Genomic DNA, 10,160 nt, shown 5'->3' with positions numbered 1-10,160 from the left:
TATTACCCCCATGACGGGTTGTGCAGCTCGAAGGCGGGACCCAACAATGGTTGGCCGACCATTGCCAAATCAAATATGTCTGTAAGTACGATGAGCCCGCCACACCCTGGTCCGGACTGCCAGGTGGACATCCACACTTTACTGAAAGCCACATCTACTATCCATCTCCCATCCCCTTATGGGATGGTTAGCACTAATCTGACGTAGATATCTGATCTACACATATAACTACGGTACCGAACCCCTGAACTGAACTGAACTAACATCCTGGTGGTGATAACATATAATACATGATCACATATATAACATCATTACGGCCTCGTGCCGAAAACATAAATATATGGTCTCGCGCCAATAACATAAATACGGTCTCGTGCCGATAACATAAATACGGCCTCGTGCCGATAACATAAATACATGGCCTCGCGCCAATAACATAAATACGGCCTCGTGCCGATAACATAAATATATGGCCTCGCGCCAAAATTGTTTTAGGTATATATATTCTGAAAATACATCATTTATCACATAATCGTCAAAACCATCATAACATAACTCATATTTTCATAATACCTGAAATCATGCTTTGTTCATAAAATCTGTTAAAAGTCATACTTCATATTCTAAAAAAAATCGTGATTTTCCGGCATCTCATACATACATATATATTTTAATCATCATAGCATTATTTTCCCAATCGTACATTTCATTCGTAATACACAATATAACATATGCTTTTCTGAAAATAAATTTACTCATAATCAATAATAATTTGCATGGAAAATTATTGCTTTAGTTTATTCCCTTACCTGGCTACTGAGAAATTCGTTAGGACGCAAAATTTCATGCCCTTGGCGCTCAAAATTCAACATCTAAAATTTACATTTTTCCCAGATTAATTAATTTATTTCTCCAAAATAATACTCATCTAGTCTTCCGTAGGCTCCATATACCTCAAATTAATATTTAAACTATTATTTAACATCCTTACTTAATTTTCTAAATTTTGCCTGCGGGTCCCAAAATTACACCCGCGGCGCTCACCCGGACCCTAAATTTCAGAAATCCTACTTTAGTCCCAGATGCTTAATATTTTAGCATTTCTAAATTGATGCTAATTAATTAAAAATAAGCCCCTTAATAATCGTCGCACCCCAAATTTGGGGTTTTGGCCTGACACCCCCACGAGAATTCCATCCCGCTAGACTTGTAGAGAATCATCCCTAGATTCTTGTGGTGGTGTCCGTTCGTCAATTGGGCTAATATTTTGCAAGAAATTAAAGAAAAATGGGAAAATGGCTTACCCAAGAGAATACACTTACGCCGCTCCTACCATCGATCCGCTTCGGTAGAAATGACGGCAGCGACGAATGGTTTCTAGTGGTATTTTCGGATTTTTGAATGGGCGAAAATCCGTCACGAAATCGAGGAGAGAGGGAGAGAGAGAGAGAGAGAGATTGCAGGTTGCAGGAAAGAACTAAATAAATAAATAAAGAAGAATAAGAAGAAGATAGATGATAAAGAGGGGGGGGGGTTGAATTCAAATTAGAAACCACCTGAAGCTTCTATGATGCTTCATGTGTTATTACTTATATATATATATATATATATATATATATATATTAATATAATAATAATATATTTAATTAATATTAATAATATATTTTATTAATAAAAATAAAAAAAAATTTTAAATAATTAATTTTTTTTCCTTTTTCTTTTAAATCCGATTAATTAATTAATTAATTAATTAATAATAATAATAATAATAATAATTTTTTTTTTTTGAAATCAATCCACTAATCTTTTATATCTCTTTTTGGGGTTTTTACAGTATGAGGCGCTTTATGGCAAGAGGTGTCGATCCCTGTTATACTGGGATGAGGTTGGAGAGAGATAGGTATTGGAGCCAGAGCTGATACAGTTGACTCAGGATAAATTCAGACTCATCAGAGACAGGATCAGGATAGCGCAGAGCCGGCAGAAGAGTTATGTTGATACTCATTGGCGAGAATTGGAGTTTGACGCAAGAGATCACGTGTTCCTGAAGGTGGCACCGATGAAGGGAGTTATGAGGTTCGGGAGGAGGGGTAAGCTGAGCCCTAGGTATATTGGACCATTTGAGATTCTTGAAAGAGTGGGTCTAGTTGCCTATCATTTGGCATTACCACCGGTCCTATCTAGGATCCATGACGTAATCCACATTTTTATGCTGAGAAAATACGTCCCCGAACCCTCTCATGTGATCAGCTATAAAGCACTGGAGTTGAGAGACACTTTAGCTTATGAGGAAGTGTTAGTACAGATTCTTGACTGGAAGGAACAGGAGCTACGCACAAAGAAGATTTCACTAATAAAAGTTTTGTCGCGCAATCATGCCGTTGAGGAGGCTTCCTGGGAATTGGAGGATCAGATGCGCCAGAGATATCCACACTTATTCAGTGGAACTTAGAATTGAGTTCGTCAAGTGAATGGAATAATATTGTATATTTTTATTTGTATAGTGTAACGTATGATAGATAAAGTTTTTAATCTTAAAATATGAAGGGCTTTAGGAGAATTTTGGAAAAGTTGTAATCTTCCAGAACCCTCTTTGTAACCATGGTATTCCTCAGACATAAGTGAGGGTAATTAATAAAATTGGAAGTATTTCCACTAAGGATGGGAAGTAGGGGAATAGCAAATTTCGTGGATGAAATTTTTATAAGGAGGGGAGAATGTAATAACCCCAAAAAGGGCTATACAAGATTAGTGGAGTGATTCAAAAAAAAAAAAAAATAATAATTAAAATTTCTTTTTATTTTTATTAATAAAATATATTATTATTAATATTAATTAAATATATTATTATTATTATTATTATTATTATTATTATTATTATTATTATTATTATTATTAATCATCCTGAAGTTGAGAAGCTTCAGGATGTTTTTTATTCTTCTTCTTCTTCAGAGAACCTGCGCAGAGCCCTCCCCACAATTCTCTTTCTCTCCTCTCATTCTCTCTCCCTCTCTCCTTAGTTACGTGGTGGATTCTCGCCCGATTGAGAATCAGAAGATACCGCTGGACTCCATTCTCCGCTGCCGTCATTTCTACCAGAGTGGATCGGTGGTAGGAGCAGCATATATGTATCTCTTGGGGTAAACCAACTTCCCTTTTTTTTTTTTTAATTTCTTGCAAATTATAAGTCTGATTGACGAACAGACACCACCACGAGAATCTAGGGATGATTCTCTACAAGTCTAGTAGGACGGAATTCTCGTGGGGTCATTATGTGTAATATTCCAAATTTGGGGTACGGGGGTTATTAAGGGGCTTATTTTTAATTAATTAGGATTAATTTGGAAATGCTAAAATGTTGAACATCTGGGGTTGAAGTAGGATTTCTGAAATTTAGGGTCCGGGTGAGCACCGCGGGTGTTATTTTGGGACCCGCAGGTAAAATTCAAAAAATTAAGTGGGGTTGTTAAATATTAGGTATATGGAGCCTAGGGAAGGTTAGATGGATATTATTTTGGAGAAATAGATTAATTAATCTAGGGAAAATGTAAATTTCAGGATTTGAGTTTTGGGCGCCAAGGGCGTAGAATCTGGGTGCTAACGAGTCTCTCAGTAAGTCAGGTAAGAGGAATAAGTTATAGCAGTATTTTTACAATTACTGTTTAAATTAATATATGAAAATGTGCTTATGGTATTTTGTTTAGAAATTATTATGATATAAATATCAGATAAATTGTGTGGCATTTGAGTGATTTTAAATTGTGATATTTTGGAGTGTGAAAATAATATGTTATGAATATTAGATGATCACTGTGTGGCACATGACATGTGTTGAAAAATGTGAAATATAACGATGGGTATTTCTGAGAAAATGTTGAAATGAGAATGATTGATGTGATTAGTGGAAAATAATGAAATATGGTATTTATTTGTGAGTGGAAATTATTTGCGTGAGAAATGAGTTTGTACAAATTATTGATATGAATATTTTGAAAAAATGTGAAAATACGTGAAATATGATATAGATTATTACGAGATGATGAAATGTGCACAGAAAATGATGAGAATATTTATATTGAACTGAATTGTGATATACTGGAATATGATTGATGAAATGCCAAAATCGCATAATGATTGCGGGTATGTGGTAGTGAACTCTGATGGATGGTTATGATATTGAGCACGGTAGCGTTACTAGTGGTGTTAGTGCAACCACACGGACTCTTGGAGCGTGTGGCGTGATAGTCGACTGAGCCATTTTGTAGGGTTGTTGGGCCCCCTGAGTCCGAATCAGAGCTATAGGTCGGCCAGTCGTACTACAGACGCGATATGTGATATGATATTTGATCTAACCGGGTCGGTCAACCGCGGTTAGATCCAGCCTTCGGGCCGCACAACCTTGACCATGGGGGGAAGCATGGTGTGGATAGAAAGATTCTTAGGGTGGCCACGAGTTACAGACACGATGTTGGTATTTGATACCAAGGATACTCATGAGCTGGAAAATAAAAATGGAAACAGAAAGTGAAAGAATGATAAAATTGGCTAAAATGAGAAATGAAAAAAAGAATGGAAATTGAGAAACAAAGAATGATAAAATTGAGAAATGGAACTGTGTGAGTTAATAATATAAATAATTGAGACAAAGTGAAACTTTCCGCCTGAGGGCTTACTGAGTAAGGTGAGTGCCCTGATAGGTATCAGATGTGGCCATATCTGGCTGTATAACGTGTTAGGGCAGAGGGAAACTACCTGTATGGGTGGGTAATCTTCCCTATTCTCAGGAACTTCGCGGATAATTATGTGTTGAAAATCATTGAATTTGAGAAATGATTTTAAAGCTTATAAAATCTTGTGTGGTATATTTATATGATTATGATAATGTGTATATCAGTGTATTTTCTCAGATGAAATGATGATTTGAAAAGTAAAGTGTATTATAATTGAACTCATATGGCCACACATTGTAAATAATTTATTCATTCTTACTGTGATATGTCTCACCCAAATTATCTAAATTTTTCAGGAAACAGGCATAGATCAGGCGATAGAGCTCCGTGACCATTCAAAGTTGAGACCCTGATACACAGGGTGAGATTCTGGACTAGGGGAGGTGTAATTCCCCTAGTGTTGAGTAGTTTTTGAGTTTGTGATAATGATGTATATGTGTGTATGTAGATACTCTGGATATTGCATTCTGAATGATATAAATACACTATCTTCCACTATTAGGTTTTATAAATAAAATAACTTTTTACTCGGTACCCAATGCGGGTCGGATCGTACAAATGGTAGTAGGATTGTTGACGTGGCCAATTTATGAATGAATATTTATTTATTATTGATTGAAAAAAAATTTGTACGGAAAAATCGGGGCGTCACAATTATTTCTATAAGAATTCTTAGTTGGAGCATATTTCTTTGATTCTTTTGTAAAATAACCCATGTAAAGATGTATGTTCTTTAGATTTTCCTTTCCATTAAAACCGAGCCCTTCCTTTTCTAGGGAATTTCTTTGAAATCCTAGGCGCTTTTCAAAATTGTTTTGTCCTTCAGTAAATTTACAAATAATTTCATATTTATCTTTCAAATCCTTTTCTAACTCCTCAATTTTGAAATCTTTATTTCTTATGAAGGATGCATGAGATTCATTTTGACGTTCAAGTAAGCTTGAAAGTTCTTTGACTTTACTTCTCAACTCAGAAATTTTCTTTGTTTTCTTCTCAAGAATTTTAATAGTGTACAGGTATTCTTGTTTCAATTCATCATAAGAAATCATATTATGAAGATGATGAAAATGATGATTGTACCTCAAGGTCATCATGTGCCATTGGACACAAATTGGCAACCTCGTCGTCATTGGATTCAGATTCTGAACCGCTAGTGCTGTGTGTATCCCAGCCGACTTTTAGCGCCTTCTTCTTTTTCTTTGAGGCTTTTACGAGCTTTTAGCACTCAGGTTTGATGTGTCCAACTTCTCGGCAGTTGTAGCACGTTGATGGATCCTCCTTCTTTTTCTTCATGCTAGACTCTCCTCTTTCCGATTTAGAGTTCTAGAATTTTTTTTCGAACTTCTTGTTCTTCTTCAAGAACTTCCCGAACTTCTTTGTTAGCAAGGCCATGTTATCATCCATTTCGGAATCACTTCCTTCACTTGAGTAGCTTGATGATGCCTTAAGTGCAGTGACTTTCTTTGCTTTGCTTTGCTCATTTTTCCTCTCGTTTATTGTCAGCTCATAGGTGATGAGCGATCCAATGAGTCCGTCCACCAACATCTCCTTGAGATTTCTCCCTTCTGCTATTGCCGTAGCTTTTGCTTCCCATATTGGAGGTAATCCCTTGAGTATTTTCTTGATCAACTCATAAGTAGGGTAAGTTTTTCCAAGAGCATTTAAAGAGTTAATGATGTGTGTGAATCTAGTGTACATGGATTGTATGAATTCATCAGTCGTCATTTTAAATGCTTCATATTCACTAGTGAGCATGTATATCCTACTATCCTTGACTTCCTTGGTGCCTTCATATGTAACTTCTAATTTTTCCCAGATTTATTTAGCTAAGTTACATGTCATTACCCTATTAAATTCATTGACATCTAATGCACAGAAAAGTAAGTTCATGGTAGTGGCATTGATTTGTACTGACTTCCAATCCTTTTCAGTATATTCATCTTCAGTTTTAGGTACATTAATCTTATCACTTACTTTCATGGGAATGTGATTTCCCTTAGTTACTATTTTCCAAACCTTCCAATCTACATTCAGTAGATATATGCTCATCCTATGTTTCCAATAGGTGTAATTTACACCACAGAAAATGGGTGGTCTAGTGGATGAGTGTCCCTTACCGAATGGAGTTACACCAATGTGTGTCATGTGATCTTTTTACAAATTAACTATCAAGTCTATGTAAACCTGCTCTGATACCAAATGTTGAATCAGGTGTAATCTCAAGAGGGGGGGGGGTGAATTGGGTATTTAAAAATTCTTTGACACTTATTTACTACTTAAACCCTTCTTATATATTTACCAATGAATTCTTGTTACTCAATTACTTATGTGCAAGGCTATCCAACCAATACATGCGATATAAACAATTTAAATGCAGTGCTGAAAGTAAAAAGTAAAGGGAAGAGAGAAGACAAACATGATTTTTACAAGGTTCAGTAGACTTGGCCTACGTCCTCGCCTTGAGCAACCACTCAAGGATTTCACTAAATCTCTGCTCCTTAAATTGGGATGGATCTTCCCTTACAATCCGCTACTTACAAGAGGTGCAACTTCCTCCTCACCAATTGCTTACAAGAGATACAACTCTCTCCTCAAACCTTGGTTCACACACTGAACCGTGTATACAATAGAATCTGAAAAACAACACTCAAAAATGCTTCTAACAAAAGCTTGTGAGTACAAATCAAATTCCTAACACATTAACATATGATATAACTTGAAGCTCAGAATGTATGAAAACGATACAATTGTTTTATGTATGATATGCTTCAACACACAAGACCCGTTTTATAAAAAACTCCCAAGTAAAGAAATATTTGAAATTCTTTGGAGTGTATTAGGGTTCTAGTTCACTTTGTAAAGATGCACAAATATATCTAATGTGAACTTATTAAAAGCTTTATTTTGAATGTTTTATCAATCTATATCAAAAAGCTTTCTATTAAATATTTAATCACAACCCGATCTTTGTAATATGTAAATATATATGATATGTAATTCAAAGATCAAAATACTGAGTATCAGGTTTTCAAAACACAATATCCCTCAATAAGATAAATATTTATGAATATCAAGGATATATATTCAATTGTTTTAATATATATCTAAATTATGAATCCTTTAACTGAAAACACACTTGAATCAAACCATTCAATCAATAACAAAACCTTAATCAAGTAATGATCTTGTTAAAAAATAGGTATATATATATGCACATTCAAGATCAACCTTTTAATACTTAATCAAAAATAGATTTTTCAATAATAAGCTCTATGAACAATATATATATATACTCTTGAATCAAAAACCAATCAACCAAAAGCAAAAAAAAAAAAACTTTCTCAAGTAATGATCTTTTCAAAAACAATTTTTTATATGTATGTGCACACTCAAGATCAAACTTTTCTAATGATGTTCAATAACAGGTAATGAGATGAGAGGTTCTTGAAAATAATAACTTGAATGATCAAACCTCAATACTAGAATGAGATTCCAGATGAGTAAACAAGTTCCCTTTGAGATTCAGAGTTGATTTGCTCAAGCTCGATGATTAAAAATTGAAGTGTAGGCAATCGTATAGCAATAGGAGCAAGTTTTCCAATATTCTTTCAACAAGATATGTTCTTCTCTTTCTTGTGTGTCTTAGCTTCGTTCTAGGGTTTAGATATTCAGTATATATAGTGTCTTACCCTTAGGATTGATCTCAACCGTTGGATCAAAGAAATAGCTCGCGAGTTCGTTTAATAAAAATCAAAATTTTAAGTTTCCCATAGGGTCGGGCGCTTGAGGGTGAAGCCCAGGCGACCGAAGTTCCTCCTTTGAAAAAATTAGCTTGGAATGCAGGGTCAAGCACTTAAAGAGAGGAGTTCAGGCTCCTGAAGCCAGGTCAAGCGCCTGAGGTTCTAAGGTCAGGCGACCGAAGAGCCTCGACCAACTTGTTGTGTTTCCCATTAATTTTTCAGGCTACCAAACTTAATCTTCAGGCTCCTGAAGAAATTCTTCAGGCCACTGAGGTTGAGTTCAGGCTACCGAAGTCCCATTTTTCTCAATTTTTCTTTTCTAATTTAAAAATATGTTTTGCTCTCTTTCTTGGGTCTTTTATAAAACACATTTTCCATGTTTTAAAAAGTATTTCTAAGTCCATGAAAGTCCACTAATGATATACATGAAATGCATGAATCCTAAAATCATTCTAAGTTATGTTGAGTCTCAAATTAAATCATATGAAAATGTAAGTACATGAGTTCTAAATACCCAGTCCCAAGATGTTCTTGAACTTTGCCACTTGCATCTTAATTCTTGTACTCTTTGAGTTCCATGGATCTCGCCAAGATATGTTAGCTTTACTTTGTGACTTCCATGACTCTAGAGCCTCATGCAAGCTCTTCCAAAATTGTGACGTAAAACGTGGGTCTCTGTATGACACTATAGACACTGGAACATCGTGAGAACGGACTATATCCTGAATATATATCTTTGCTAGTTTGTCAATGGAGTAGCTGATCTTGATGGGAAGGAAATGGGCAGTCTTGGTCAAATGATCCACAATCACCCAAATTACGTTCTGGCCATGCAATGCCGACGACAGCCCTGAAATAAAATCCATAGATATATGATCCCATTTCCACTCTGGGATAAAAAGTAGCTGCAACTGACCTGCCGGTCTCTGGTGCTCAGCTTTTATCTGCTGACACGTCAGACATTGGGCTACATACTCAGTAATTTCTTTCTTCATTCCACTCCACCAAAAAGATTCTCGCAGATCTCTATACATTTTTGTACAGTCGGGATGAACTGTGTCTAAAGATCTACGAGCCTCCTCTAAAATGGTCTTCCTGATGTCTACATCGCCAGGAACACATAATCTAGAATGGAACCGTAAAGCTCCGTCATCTGTAATACAAAATTCTTCCCCTTGATCATTCTGCACTCTGACTAATACCTTTGCTAATTCTGGATCATCTTTCTAAGTAGCATTAATCCTTTCCTGTATAGTAGGCTGCATCACCAAACTGACAATACATACTTGAGGACCATTCCCAACCAATTCTATGTCGAGTCTCTCCAGATCCATCATGATTGGATATTGGATCTCCATAGTTGCCAACGCTGGTCCCACTGATTTCCTGCTTAAAGCATCAGCTACCATGTTCGCCTTCCCTGGGTGGTAACTGATAGTGCAGTCAAAATCTTTAATAAGCTCCAACTACCGTCTTTGCTTCATATTTAGTTCCTTCTAAGTGAAAAAGTACTTTAAACTCTTGTGATCGGAGAAGATTTCGTATCGTTCACCATACAGGTAATGCCTTCAAATTTTCAATGCGTGTACTACTGCAGCCAATTCAAGATCGTGGGTAGGGTAGTTCTTTTTGTACTCTTTCAATTGCTTGGAAGCATACACTACTACTCTACCATGCTACATCAATACAC

Source organism: Malania oleifera, chromosome 8, assembly GCF_029873635.1.
Source record: "Malania oleifera isolate guangnan ecotype guangnan chromosome 8, ASM2987363v1, whole genome shotgun sequence".
In the NCBI taxonomy this organism is placed as follows: domain Eukaryota; kingdom Viridiplantae; phylum Streptophyta; class Magnoliopsida; order Santalales; family Ximeniaceae; genus Malania; species Malania oleifera.
The sequence above is the reverse complement of the archived record's forward strand: the minus strand, read 5'-3'. Positions refer to the sequence as shown.